The sequence below is a fragment of the Monodon monoceros genome, unplaced genomic scaffold (genome assembly GCF_005190385.1).
Source record: "Monodon monoceros isolate NGI ecotype Baffin Bay Population unplaced genomic scaffold, NGI_Narwhal_1 Super_Scaffold_20, whole genome shotgun sequence".
Classification (NCBI taxonomy): domain Eukaryota; kingdom Metazoa; phylum Chordata; class Mammalia; order Artiodactyla; family Monodontidae; genus Monodon; species Monodon monoceros.
The window spans coordinates 36,884,579-36,899,065 of NW_021703777.1; the positions used below are offsets into that span (position 1 = coordinate 36,884,579).

The 14,487-nt window shown below is 37.3% G+C and overlaps 1 protein-coding gene across 8 annotated transcripts in view; it reads right to left on the reverse strand.

The window, feature by feature from the left end:
* The window catches only part of ARHGAP24 (Rho GTPase activating protein 24), a 518,868-nt gene that overhangs the window by 149,667 nt on the left and 354,714 nt on the right, over positions 1-14,487 (reverse strand). The gene's annotated exons all lie outside the window — the stretch shown is intronic.

Consider the following 14,487-nt stretch of genomic DNA (forward strand, 5'->3'; position numbering starts at 1 on the left):
AAATAAAAGTCTAGTGTAATTATTTTTATCATCTCAATGACGCACAAGCCCCAAATTATTGGTGTTCAAAGAATCTAAAGAGAGAAGTTTTCCATCACTACTTTCTCCTTGAAAAACTTGTCTTGAAAAATGTGAAATTATATGAAATGATTGTTAAAGATAAAAATAACATCCTCTACTTTTATACCCATCTGGGAGAAATAGGAAACTTTTTAATGCAGTATATTTGTTTAAAATAGGATGCATCAGTAGTTGAGTTCAGAGTTTAAAAATCTACCCATACTTCCTATTTTAGTAAATAACATAATTTGGATATGTCAAAATTTGTACCGAAAAGCACACAGGCATGCACTTTGAAATCTACAAATTTTAACCAAATTTATACCAATGTTGAAAAACATGTGTACTTATTTCAACAGAGATTAAAATAATAGTTTTGAATATTTAAAATTGTTTCCCATTCATATTAACCAAATATTAGTTGTCTTAAAGCTGACATGAAATTAAATAGACAGTTTTGCAATACATTTTCTCTCAAGAATATGAAGCAACATGAAGTAAAAAGGCGTGCTAGAATGACTGAATTCACTAGGAAAAAGAAGGGAATTGCAAGATCCCTTTTTCCTGTCACATTTGAAAATCATTTTAGTAACATTTTATAAGTTGAAAAGAAAGTTCCTCTCCACACATTTCATACAATGACTTTCAATCACTAGCCTTGAGATATAAACTTGAATTAGAATAGAATAATGAATGAAAGTTTTCTTGCCTGACAATTTGACCTGAAAGTCTGCCCAATAAGTAAACAAAATATAAGAATAAAAAGAGACTGAGGAAAAGTATCAGTGTGGCCCATACAAACAAAGAGCTGCAACCTAAGTGTCCATCATCGGATGAATGGATAAAGAAGATGTGGCACATATATACAATGGAATATTACTCAGCCATAAAAAGAAACGAAATTGAGATATTTGTAGTGAGGTGGATGGACCTAGAGTCTGTCATACAGAGTGAAGTAAGTCAGAAAGAGAAAAACAAATACCGTATGCTAACACATATATATGGAATCTAAGAAAAAAAAAAGGTCATGAAGAACCTACAGATAAGATGGGAATAAAGACACAGACCTACTAGAGAATGGACTTGAGGATATGGGGAGGGGTAAGGGTAAGCTGTGACAAAGTGAGAGAGTGGCATGGACATATATACACTACCAAACGTAAAATAGATAGCTAGTGGGAAGCAGCTGCATAGCACAGGGAGATCAGCTCGGTGCTTTGTGACCACCTAGAGGGGTGGGATAGGGAGGGTGGGAGGGAGGGAGACACAAGAGGGAAGAGATATGGGAACATATGTGTATGTATAACTGATTCACTTTGTTATAAAGCAGAAACTAACACACCATTGTAAACCAATTATACTCCAATAAAGATGTTAAAAAAAAAAAAGAGTTGTGCCAAGTTATATAGCTCCATCCTATTTGATGTTCAGTGACTCTTTTCACACTGTTTAAAAAAAAAAAAAGAAAAAGAAAAAACCGTAAAGGGTACGCCCTCTCTCCTAGAAGCTGTATTAATACAGACTCAACCTAACCCATTTCAAGAGTAAGGATTTATGAGTTGCAGGAGACTACAGTGTACTTTGTTTCTCTTTTTTTCAATTACTAGAAACATCACTTGTGGGAGAAGTTTCCTCTTTTCTCTGGTCTTTGACCACAAATTATCTGCTAAAAATGTGCAAATATGTAGACATTCAAATGGATTGATAGAGACTATTCTTACTTCTACAGCCACAGTGTCAGGAGAATGTTTTCATCAAGAAACACTGTAAATTTTTAATAGACAGACTCTACTGAACATACAGGAATATGCTCTACTGAATGAAGATATTCTACTGAACAATCATTCTAGATTACATTTGAAAACTAGTAACAGGTAAGTCTAAAATGGAACTTTGGTAAATAAAACAATACAACATCCTCTGGGATTCTCTATAGATGTTAAGGTAGCTACTTTGATGTCTTCATTTAGAACATCTTTGTAACATTTGAGAGACCAAATCCAGAAAAAGAAGAGACTAAAATCAAATAAGGCACCTAAAATGATCAGCAGTTTCATGCTGGATAAATTGATATATGTTGTCTAATTACATAATTAATGTATCTCTCCGTCTACTTCTACCCTTAATTTATGGGACTTTGTAATATGGATAATCTCCTTTTGATCATGTGACATGATGGCTTTAAGACTGCTAAGGGCCATTACCAACAAGCTGTGTCTCAATACAAAATCAAATTAATAACTGAACTTTCATTTATAGAGGCTGTATTTCAATAATATTGGTCCATCACAGGTAGGATGTTTATCTCTTAAGAATTTCACATTTTATGGGCTTCTTTTCAATTTGCAAAGCCAAAGTCATAGCCATCAACTACAATCTTGCTAAATATTCAAACCCTTGTAAACACAACAGTTATGAATGAGAAACAAATCATATGATATATAATATAGGATGTCATGGCACCTGTGGAGCAGGACAGGCCAATTGCAATGCTTTGTACACTGGGCCACTCTGTTCATCACACCTTGCATAACTGCTGGGCTCATTGTCCACTCTGAAACTTATCTTTTCTTCATGGCTTTCAATTACGCAAGCTCACTGCTTAAAGGCAAGACTTAAAATACAATTCAGGAAAAAATGATTCTCATCTCCCTTAAGTAATTCTGAACTTGGCCCTAGTTTTCTTTTTTTTATCAAAGTTCACTTAAATTTATTCTGTTATGTGGTTTTTGGTTTTTGTTTTGTTCTGTTTTCTCCAGCCAGATACAGGTCACTGAGTTTCTTAAGGAGGGTACTTTATACCTTCTAAGTTAACTCCAGTTAAAATTAGCATTTATTTTGCATCTACTTGGTCAACAGAGTGAAATTATTTTATTCTAAAAAATGTTGGAATTATAATCAGGCAAATGCAGGTTTAATGTTTTATCTGCAGTGATAAAGAAGTTCTATGTGAACATAAACACTGTTATCAGGGATTCAAATTTGAGTAAATAATATTGATAAAAGTATGGACCACTAGAAAGTCTCTATCCTCTGATATCCAAACTTTAATCAATATAGACACTTTCCTCTTTGAGAAAGGTACTTGGAAGCAAGGACTATGTCAAATAATACATTTATAAATTGCTGTTTTTCACATTTAAAGACAATCTGTGCAATTATTTCTACTGAGTCTATCCTGTTTCATTATGATTTCCCAGAGCAATGGGAGTAGCTACCATTTTTAGTTCATTGCTATTGTTGTGTTTCCCCTTCCCTCTGGAATTAAGCAGGCATCAAACATTTATTAGATGTCATCTAAGGTAATTAGTTGTTCATGAGAATGCCATGGACAATGCCCACGATGCGGCAACTGACCTAAACTTTTTATTAGAACTGCATATAGACCAGAACAACAGCAATAAATAAAAGTGAGGAACTCAGTTCAGCCAGAGGCAGAAGCAAGGAGAAGAAAACAGAAACATCCAAGGTGCATCCTCCTGTGAATAAAGAAGACAACAGGTATGCGGAGACAGCAGGTAAATGGAGGGGGTGTGGAATTAGAGATGGAGGGAGGGTATGAAAAGCATTTTATTTGGTGTATAGCTGAAAGGAAATGTGCCTAAAATAGATCACTTGAGGAAGGACACAATCCCCCCACCCAAAGAGAAGGCACATCTGCAGTAATAATTGCCTGTGCAATAAAAGAGATTTTTAAAACACATTTTAAAGTAGTTATTTTGGCCCATTAATGAGATATTCAGAATAATTACTTGTCTCTCTTAAGGGGCAGTATCCACAGTGGTTACGCACGTGGGATCTGGCATCAGATCTGGAATTCTGACTCTGACACTAATTGACATGGCCACTTATTTAACCTCTTTCTGCCTCAATTTCCTTATCTGCACAGTTTTCCTCACCTGCACAATTTTCTCATCTGTAATTTATGACATCGTTGTAAGAATTACAAGTGTTTAAGTATGTAAAGCACTTAGGAAAGTGGCTGGCACATAGTAGCAATACATGTTCACCATTCTTTCTTGACATTTTTCAAATCCAGTAAAGAATGCTAACAGAAAAGATGATCAAGACAATTAAATGATGCCACTAGCACATTCTTGAAGTATGGTTTTACTACTTAATATATAGATAAAGCTAACAGATTCAAAATACTAACGCTTATCTAGGGACCTAAGCCAAATATAAATCTCAAGAGAAGATGGTACAAATGTTATCAAGAGTTGTCTAATTTCCAGTTAAAAAGGTTGATCCCCATGTAGGGAAATTTACCAGCAATATTATCCCCAGCATGGCAGTTTCAATGAAATCAGAATATGGTTCATGTTGCATACTTGCTGACATCCTGGATTTTAGGGGAGCAGATTCCTCCTGAGCATATTTTAATCCTGCGGACAATCATATTTCACTTAAAGTCCCCAACTCCATGAGAATGGTGCCCTCAGAGTTCATCTCAGGAAGCTGTATTTGTTCCCCTGCTGTTATAAGCATTTGCCTAAGTTGACTCCAGGACAAGTTTAATTATGCCTCTTTTATTTTCAAGTTTTATGTTTCTATTTGTCTTCATGTAACATAGACACAACTTCTGGGTGAATTACATTTTCAGGGGAGCACAAAGACTATGGGACAGAAAAGGCAGAAGTAAGCGAACAAGAGCTCATATGCTTTTAATCACTTAGAAGACGGTGTTATAAACTCAAGTGCCTTTTCCCCTATACTAGGGGACATTATTTTCCCTCAATGGACCTTATTTCAGGATTAAGTTCTATGACTCAGCTAGCTAAGTCAACTTAAATTGTAGACCAGGTTGGCAGAAAAGAAGCAATTTACACAAGCAAAGTAAGTGTAGGAAAAATAATTTGAGTGTTCTCTATATATGATGGTCTTCTGAGTTCACTCCCAAGGGATAATCTACAGTAAATTAACGATAATTGAAACTTAACTCCTAAAATTATTTCCAGAGATCAATATTCCCTTTATAGATAACTGTGCCATAGCTGTGCTGGAATAATGGCCTATACTTGCTAAGTGCACATATTAATGAGGCCTCTGCCTATAAATACTGTTCGTTTTTATTCTCCTTTTTGGCACTTGAGAATGGGGCTTTTATTCTGTGAGCTAGAATAGCTCTTCTCAAACCTTAATGTATAAATGAAACATCTGGGGACCTAGGTAAATATGCAGATTCTGATTCCATAGGCCTAGGACAGGGCTGGATGACCTGCATTCCTAACCAGCTCTGAGGTGATACTGATGCTGCTGATCCACTGACCACACTTTGAATGGTGTGAAGGTAATAAGACAGCCAGTCCTGTACTCTGAATTTTCCTTATCATCACCTTACTTGATCCAACGTTATGGGTTGAATTGTGTCCCCCCGCTGAAAGATATGATGAAGTTCTAACCCCCTGTACCTCACAATGTAAACTTATTTGGAAATAGAAAGGGTCTTTACAGACATAATTAAGTTAAAGTCAATAGGGTAGGCCATAATCTAATATGACTCGTAATCCTTACAAAAAGGGGAAATTTGGACACAGAGACAAACATTCACAGAAGGAAGATGATGTAAAGACACAGGGAGAAAATGGCTATGTACAAGCTAAGGAAAGAGGCCTGGAACAAATCCGTTCCCAGGCCTTCAAAGGGAGCATAGACCTGCCAACACCTTGATTTTAGACTTCTGGCCTCCAGAATTGTGAGGCAGTACGTTTCTGTGGTTTAAGCCATCCAGTTTGTCGAATTTTGTTACTGCAGCCTTAGAAAAGAAATACAGATATAGTATTAACAACTCTTCCCTGACACCTCCTCTTTCTTCTCCTCTCTGACATATACGGAACATTTCAGTGCACCACTAAACTTAGTACAATGTGAAGAATGTGAGGGCGACATTCCACACGCAGATAAGGTAACACAAAGGGGTAGGTCATGTTTCTCAGGTTTGCCTAAGACAAAAGCTTGGATTGGTCCTACAGTCATTGCAGGTGTTAATCATGAAACAGGTTAAATCTACTGTAGATTTAGTTGTTAGTTGTTGTTCTGTTGTTAGTTCCCCTTAGGAATCAACAAACTTGACACTTAACACTCAAAGGACATATGCCCAGATTTTTGCGAATCTCTATATTCCCAAATGTTTCTATAGCATATAATTTCCTTCAGAAAATGAAAACTTGGAGTGGCCCCTTAATAATGCTATAAACATAGACCTAAAATAAATTATAAAGGCATTAAAACAATTTCACAAGTCACTTTTTTGTTGTTGTTGCTGTTGCTTTATAGCACATTTTGTGGACTCATTTTGACATAGATCATCAGTACTGCCAAATTTGAATTTCATAATTTATTCAAAACTGCTTTTGTCTATGAATTCCCATTTATTTCTACCTCTTCACATCCTTTGTTCTTCATTAGAAGCCCTACAAATAGCTTTTTTTTTTGAAGCCATTTTTCTACAATGAAACAAAGCTGTTCTGTTTTTGTTTTTAAATCACACTATGAGAGTTATTAAGTTTCCAATGAATACAAGTAGAAAAAACAACCCACATAGATTTTTAGAAGATGTAGAAAAGAGTGAAGTAAACTAGCTAAATGACGGGTCCATACAAATCAGTCTCACTCCAAACATTCCTCAGCAAAATGACAAATTACTCAAGACCTTTGCTTTCATTTTAAGAGTGTAAAACACAAGCTTCTGAGATCCATGAAACTCAAGGGTGTGAAGCTCTTCATTATGATACTTAGCCTTTACACTTCTGAATATAGTTCATCCTATTTTTTATACTCTCCCTGGGGGTGGTACCACTCCCTGGAGGGACGTTTGGAAAAGCGTAGGAGTGTCTGAGTTTTCACAATAAATGAATGGAGTTATTGGCATTTAATGGGCAAGGCATTGGGAAACTAAACAAAGCAAAGCAAGAGATGATAAATCTTTGCCTCTCACCAAATGCCAACAGCTCCTCTATGTTGAGGGCCTCCTCCCATTTTGACATTTCTTTAAGATTAATGGTCTTTCCAGTTTAGGCTCTGGGTTCACCTTTTGACTTCTACCAGAAACCATGCTGACTTCATATGTCTCTCTCTCCCTCTCTCTCTCTCTCTCTCTCTCTCTCTCTCTGATTTAACAGGTGTGTCATTCCCTTTGTGTGTTCAAAGATCGCTGGTTTCGTTTCTCACCCCCTCCACTTTATGGACTGTGGTAAAGAACATACCATGTAATTAACATATCTGTTCTTCTTGATTTGTTGTTTTATTTTTTTATCATTGTAGATAAATCTAACACAGTGTACTTCAGATAGGACATCCTGGAGATTCTTTTGTACAACCATCCAGTTCCCTCCACCATTATGGTTATGGTCTCACTCCTTCCTTTTCTTTATTCATTCTTCAAACATAAATAAGCACCTGCTATAAGATATGGTGTTAAGCCTCATGGAAGGAGGGTACATACAATGATGATCAGCTCTCTCTTCTGGGATAGTCAGATTTACCTTCTTTCCTTTCTCATTATTTTCTTCCTTCTTCTCCCTGATAACTTTTCCCAACTTTGAGCTTTTGCCGATCTAGAAAAAACTCGCTCCTCCACAAAATTGTGACAATTCTATCTGCTAAACTACCTCCCTACATATCTATGTTGATTAGCTTTTTGATTATTCCTTATACTAAAAACAAGTTCACATACATATTTTATCATTTTAACTTTAATATTTGTGATTTATGCTAATATTAGAGATTTACAAACTGAAGGTTAAATAACTTTTGCACAAACAACTTGTTCATGGATTTTAAAACAGGTCTAGCTGCCCCTAGTGCCTGAGTTCTTAATGAATATAAAATATTCCTGATAATTAAAATCACCTTCCTGTGACTGCCAGTGAACTTTATATGCCCTACTTTTAAATCTTACCATAGACACAGTTTGCCTTCATTCTCAGTGCCATGATTAAATTCATCACGACTGTTTTAGAAACCTGGTTATACTTTCCAAGTTTCCATTGAAAATAAACCAAAAAAAAGTTTAAAAACTTTTCTGGGTTTCTTAGCTAATACAAATCCACAAAGTAGAAGTTCCAAATATAACTAGGTAGTCCTCTGTTATTTTTCAATGCCTGCAGGCTTTTAAAGTGCTGTGAATGTGCCTTAATCTGTTGCTAGGAACACTGCACATTGCTCCAAACAGCCTGCCAGTCTGAGAAATCTAGCGTGAATGACATAAGTGTTTCTTTCATCCAGGTCAGAGGATGGCGTGCAGCAGTATGGGAGGTGATGGGAGGGGATGAATTCAGGATAAAGAAATTAACTAGGGGCTTCCCTGGTGGCGCAGTGGTTGAGAATCTGCCTGCCAATGCAGGGGACACGGGTTCGAGCCCTGGTCTGGGGAGATACCACATGCCGCGGAGCAACTGGGCCCGTTAGCCACAACTACTGAGCCTGCGCGTCTGGAGCCTGTGCTCTGCAACAAGAGAGGCCGCGATAGTGAGAGGCCCGCGCACCGCCATGAAGAGTGGCCCCCGCTTGCTGCAACTAGAGAAAGCCCTCGCACAGAAATGAAGACCCAACACAGCCAAAAATAAATAAATTAATTAATTAATTTAAAAAAGAAATTAACTAGAGGAAAAGAAAGTGACAAAGAAGAAAGAACTCACAGACCCTAAAGGAAAAGCTTTCCAACTGAAGCTCTCCTGTTCCCCACCAAGCACGCATCCCTTGAGAGCTTTTGGAATTGGTTCAGCCTAGTCTGACAACAACTCAGAAGGGCCAGGGCACAGCTGAGAGTGTCTCATTCCCTTGTCACACCAATGGAAGTCAGAGATCTGAAACCTGCAGATACCAGAGACAGTGAGGCCGCTTTGAAACCTCAATCACGTTTCAGATTTGGGAATCAAGAGAGTTAAGAGCAAGAAATCAGTCTATAATCTTTCCCCGATACTTGTCTGGCCCCAGGATAAAATATAAAGCATCAGCTTTAGAATTAAAAAAGAAATTAGTGATTTACACTTATACCTTCTTTGCTTTCCTTCATCTCAGAAGCTTTGGTGCCTGAAAAGCATAGAGAACGATAGGGCAGATGGTGCAGAGGAAGGATCACTTTTGACACCTCCCTTCTGCTATAACTGCAGCGATTACCACAAAACCTAGGCACCTCTCAAGCAGCAGGATGCCATTTCTACCCCTGTTTGTGGCTGCTTAGTGACACGGTGGATGAAGCATCTCCTCTGTTCAAGTCAGTACACCAAAGCTTTCTTCTAGTATGCATGTAGCTTTATATTTTACATCTAAATCTTTGACTCTTCCAGAATTTATTTTGGTGTAGAGGATAAATCTTTTTTCTTCCCAAATGGCTATCTAAATGTACCAATACCTGTTGTCCACTCAATCATCCTTCCCCCCACTATTTTGATGTCCCACATTTATTACACAATAAATTCCTGTGGGAAATTCCAGTAACTGGAATGGGGAAACCAAACATGGACAGTAAGAAAATTCCATTTCCACTGAAACACCATATGCATGATTTCTCCTTTCCTTAATGTTTAAAAATGAAAAGGAGAAATATTACGAGGGAAAGATGCCACATTTCTAAGGTGCCGCTTTCCTTGATTACAGGTTATTTTTAGCACATGTTGATCTCTTCTAATTTGATAAATTAATTATCCTATTCATCTGCTAAATGTTCTTTGATCCCTCTGTGCATTGCTGCTGACTCAAGGAGTAGGACATTATGAAGTCCAGTTTTGCCAGTTCAGCTGAAACTGAACTGTTACTCAATTTATATATGTTCCTTGCCACATTTTATGTTTGCTTATAAGGGCATGTCTGGTTATGGCTATTTTTAAGTGACAGGAGATTTAGCTTTTGTTTGAGCAAAATAATCAACATATTTTACTATTCTGAATTTCCTTATTCTGAGAATCATATTGAAAATTGTGTAAAAGTCTCTTAGGGAAACTGAAGAAAATTCTGCCAATGAGTTCAGGTGACTTAATCATTTATTTATTCATTTAACAATTATTTATTAACTTTTGTGTGTCAGAAGATGATTCCAACCAAAGGTGGATGGTGAATGTACAAAGTTAAAATTTCTTTAATAATTCTAGCCTAATTAAGGATTCTATCAGAACCCTAATGTGGACACATTTATTGTTAGACTCTAAATCAAATAATATGTAGCTGTGTAGGACAAGTAAAATATACCTAGTTATTCGGTAGAAAGGATTCAGTTATTTTCAACCCTTTTGCTGTTTTTTAAGTATTGAATTTAAAAATCAAAAACAAATGGAACAAAACCTTTCTGGAGTTTGCTGGCAGAGGTCCCAGAATTGATGGAGAGGTACATTTCACGTCAAGAGATTGTTGTTCATAGTGGACTAACCATGTGGACACCAAATTTGGCAAAATGATACTAAGTAATCTGTCTATTCCTGTTTGGGTGTGTTAGTTTGTATTAGACATGCCTTTTAATTTTCTGTATTTCTAATGCTTTGGCATCTGGGCTTTGCTGACCCTGAAGAGACTGCCCCTTCCAGGGCCAGCCAATTCCTAGAGATAGGAAAGACTAACCCTGAGAATGCCTTTCTTATGCAAATAAACCAATTCTGAGCCCAAACCCCAACCAGATCCTCACAAGGCTCTCACATCCTGGGTCACTATCCATCTGCCCTAAACACCTCAGGGCCAGGTACCCAGACAACTAGAGTCAGTCTCTATGCCCCAGAGCCTGCTGAAATTATTCGAACTAGCCAGTCCAAAACTTACGTACCCTACTTTGCCTGTTCTTTCCCAAGGAAACCACAATAAAGCCTCTTGTCCATGTTCCCCCCTTTCTCTCTCTGCCTCCTGACCAACCCAGGTGCTTCTCTATGTGGTCCTTCAAGGCATGATGTGTCCCTCCTTTTGAAACTGAGTAGCAAACTATCTTTTCAATGGCAATCATCTCCTGATCTGTTGTTCCCACTATACCTAAATAATAATAAAACCTACATTTTAAAGCAGAGTTCTTAACTTATAAAGAAAAGGAGATACTTCTTTGTAGCTACAAAATAATTCCTTTCAACACATTGATGTGTTCTGATAAGAGTTATCAGTCAAGTGAAACCCCATGCTATAAGAGGACAGGAGTGAGAGAAGGGAAAGCCTCCAGTGTGTTTTATACTTTATCATAAAAATATTCAAAAACAGGCTGATCTTGAAAATATTCTACCAGAAAAAAGCACATAGAAGTCTGTTTTTATTGATTTTGATATGTTGGATTAAATTCTTGAACATTCCCTTAAGATCAAATATGCCTGTAACAGGAAACTTTGCCATAATTTTCTGTTGATGGCTTCTTGGTCATTAGAAATATTTGGAAGTTGTAATTACATTCTCTTGAAGTGATGACTCAAATTATACATTGATGAAAATTGTTTGGCTATTAAAATGTAAAGAGTTTAATTGGCTATTAGTATTTCTTGAAAATTATTTGTTTTGTGTGGTAGAGGGTGGTTGTTAGAGGGAACTGGATTGACACTGGGATCAGGTTTGAAGCCTTCCCTAGTAAAAATAATTTAAAAGTTTAAAAAACAGAACTTGTATTGCTTGTAAAAATATGTAGAATATGGAGATGCACTTCCTTGGGGGTCTGTCACAATCTGGGCACAACTTCTAGCAACCAGACTCTACCAGTCCTGTTTCCTTAGAAGACACACTGGATTCAAGACAAATGAGGCCAGCCTCTTGAGTAGACTTGTAGAAAATGATTTTCATCTCTGGCTCCAGAGAAGAAGTGCCTGCTGCCACCTGCTCTTACTCCAGCTGCCAAATTCTTGCAGCCCAGCGGTCCACTAAGGAGCCCAGAGATTGTCTGGACACTCTGTAGCCTCAGAGGGACATCTACCAGAAAAAAACACTCGTATCATGCAAACTGCCTTCCATGTTTCTTGTCCACAAAACATCCAGGCCTACTTTAGGGAATCTGGAAGTAATAGTTAAAAGTTGTGTTAGGGCTTCCCTGGTGGCGCAGTGGTTAAGAGTCCGCCTGCCGATGCAGGCGACGCGGGTTCGTGCCCCGGTCTGGGAGGATCCGACATGCCGCGGAGCGGCTGGGCCCGTGAGCCATGGCCGCTGAGCCTGCGCGTCCGGAGCCTGTGCTCCACAACGGGAGAGGCCACAGCAGTGAGAGGCCCGCGTACCGCAAAACAAAAACAAAACAAAACAAAAAATTTGTGTGAATATTCAGTATTTCACGTGAATCTGCAATACTTCAGGAGGAGTCATTAGGCAAAATAGAACTTAATTACCTTAATGCTAAGGTAAAAAGACATTAAAAACTACGGATACCACTTTAAGCCAAATCCATACACTACAAATCATATTTAATCTCAATTTACCAAAAGTCTTTGTGAAAGTGTAACTATGTTGCTATGTGCAAACATTTCTTGATAAAGGTTTCCAAGCCTAGTAACAGACTAGATGGATAAGAGAACATGAATAGCAGAAACGCTCGGCAAGATAGACACAGTCATTGCCTTCCTGGTAGCTGTTTATCAATCCATTCTTTCCCACTAATCACACCCCATTTCCTGCTCACAGAGTGGGCAGTGATCTCTTGATCTCAGGGGAGGTGGGTCTTCCCCTAGCCCCAGGAGATAAATCATAATTGCTTTCTTACCCAAGAAGAAGAGATTGAGTGTAGGTCAAAGGAAAGCAGGTTCAGTAAATTAAGGATTTAGCAAGTTTAAAGTCTAAAGTCTAAAGCTGAAAGAAGAGAGGGAGTGAGAACACAATGTGCTTAAGAAACTTAAGCTTTTTAAAAAAATAAGAGAAACTTATCAAATATATAAATGAAGCCTAATCATTTCCTTTAACTAGGAGCCCTTAATTGCATAGAAGTAAATGTGTTTGCACATACTGGCCTGTGCTTTGAGGTCAGTACCTATAATCTCTAAACCCTTTTAAACCTCTTTGTATGCCACAGTAAGTTAGTTATCTAAAGAATAAATGAGGGCACTATTCAAGACTTTTCTTGGCTGTTACACTGATTGTGGTTCATCAAAGTTTCTAGTCTTTCTGCATGGAAGGTGACCATGGGTACAGATGGACACACCACATTTGAACACATTGGACTGCACTCATCATAGAGACAGGGATACTCTTGTGTTTATAAAACACTGATAAGAGGCCCTCCACCACCTCTTTTCAGTCCTGGTGATAAAGTCATGTTACACCCTCTTAAAGAAGCAGCCAAATTTTAGATAAAGGCAGCAGAAAAGCCAAGGCAGTACAGATTCCTATAGGGAAAGGCCAACCAATCATGAATTCTTTGTACACATCAAGTTCCATATCTGTCGAATGAAACAATTTCTATTCTAATCTCACATAGAAAGCATGACAATGTTAGAATCAAGTGTTTTCTGCTCACCGTTCCACAGTGCTGTAACATAGTCTGAAAGCAAGAAACCATGAAGAGTGTATCCAAGGACTTTAGCAGCCCAAGCATATGTAGCAACAGTTGACATTCTACTTTAGAGGATTAGACTCTTTCTAAACTGACATAATTCAAAAGTGGGACAAATAGTTTTCATATCGTATGTTACTTGTTAAGTGTTTGAATAATTTTAATGTTCATTGCATTTTAATACATCTTATGTTACTTTATTAGTTTTCAAAGTCTACCCAAATGAAGACCAATTTTAAATAAAATTTTAAAATTTATATTTAAAAAAAGTCTAATTTATCAGTCTGGGAACAGAACTCAAGACAAATAAGTACACTCCACAGATTGAAAACATGTTTTATTAAGAATTTTTGCTCTTGGCTTCATTTCTGCAGACTCTGAATTTCCTTAAATATTCTATTGTTCTTTCATTAGACTTAAAAATTTGAGCAGTTGAAGTACTTTTCATATTCCATCCCGATTATTCCTCATTTTAATGTACTGTTTTTCCCCTCCCTGTAAAATTTGACAGCTTTTCAAAATTTTGCTCATCCTATTTTTACAGTATGAAATTCCCACATGTTTTCCTTTTTTAGAGCATGTGTTTCATGAATACAAATCTCTAGTGTATTTATTTAGATATAATAATACACTGTATCTCCTTTATATTTTGAATAGATTCATTAAGTAGCTAACATACAAAACTGGTGCAGTATTAAGGCCTGTCAGCTTAACCAAGAACACATTTTGGATTCCTGTTTTATTCCTAGTAAGCACATACTCCATGTCCCCACATGCCTTCACAAGTGCACACTGTAGTTGTATTGTCCTTGTGTACACAAAATGCGAAGTTCCAGAACTCAAATATGCTGGTAACAAAAGCTTTAGGAGCTGATTAAATTAATGATAAGTACATCAAAATATAGCAAAGTATTATTTGCTTTTCTTTTGGTCCTCAGTTGTTTTTTTTAAACACACACACACACACACACACACACACACACACACACACACACACA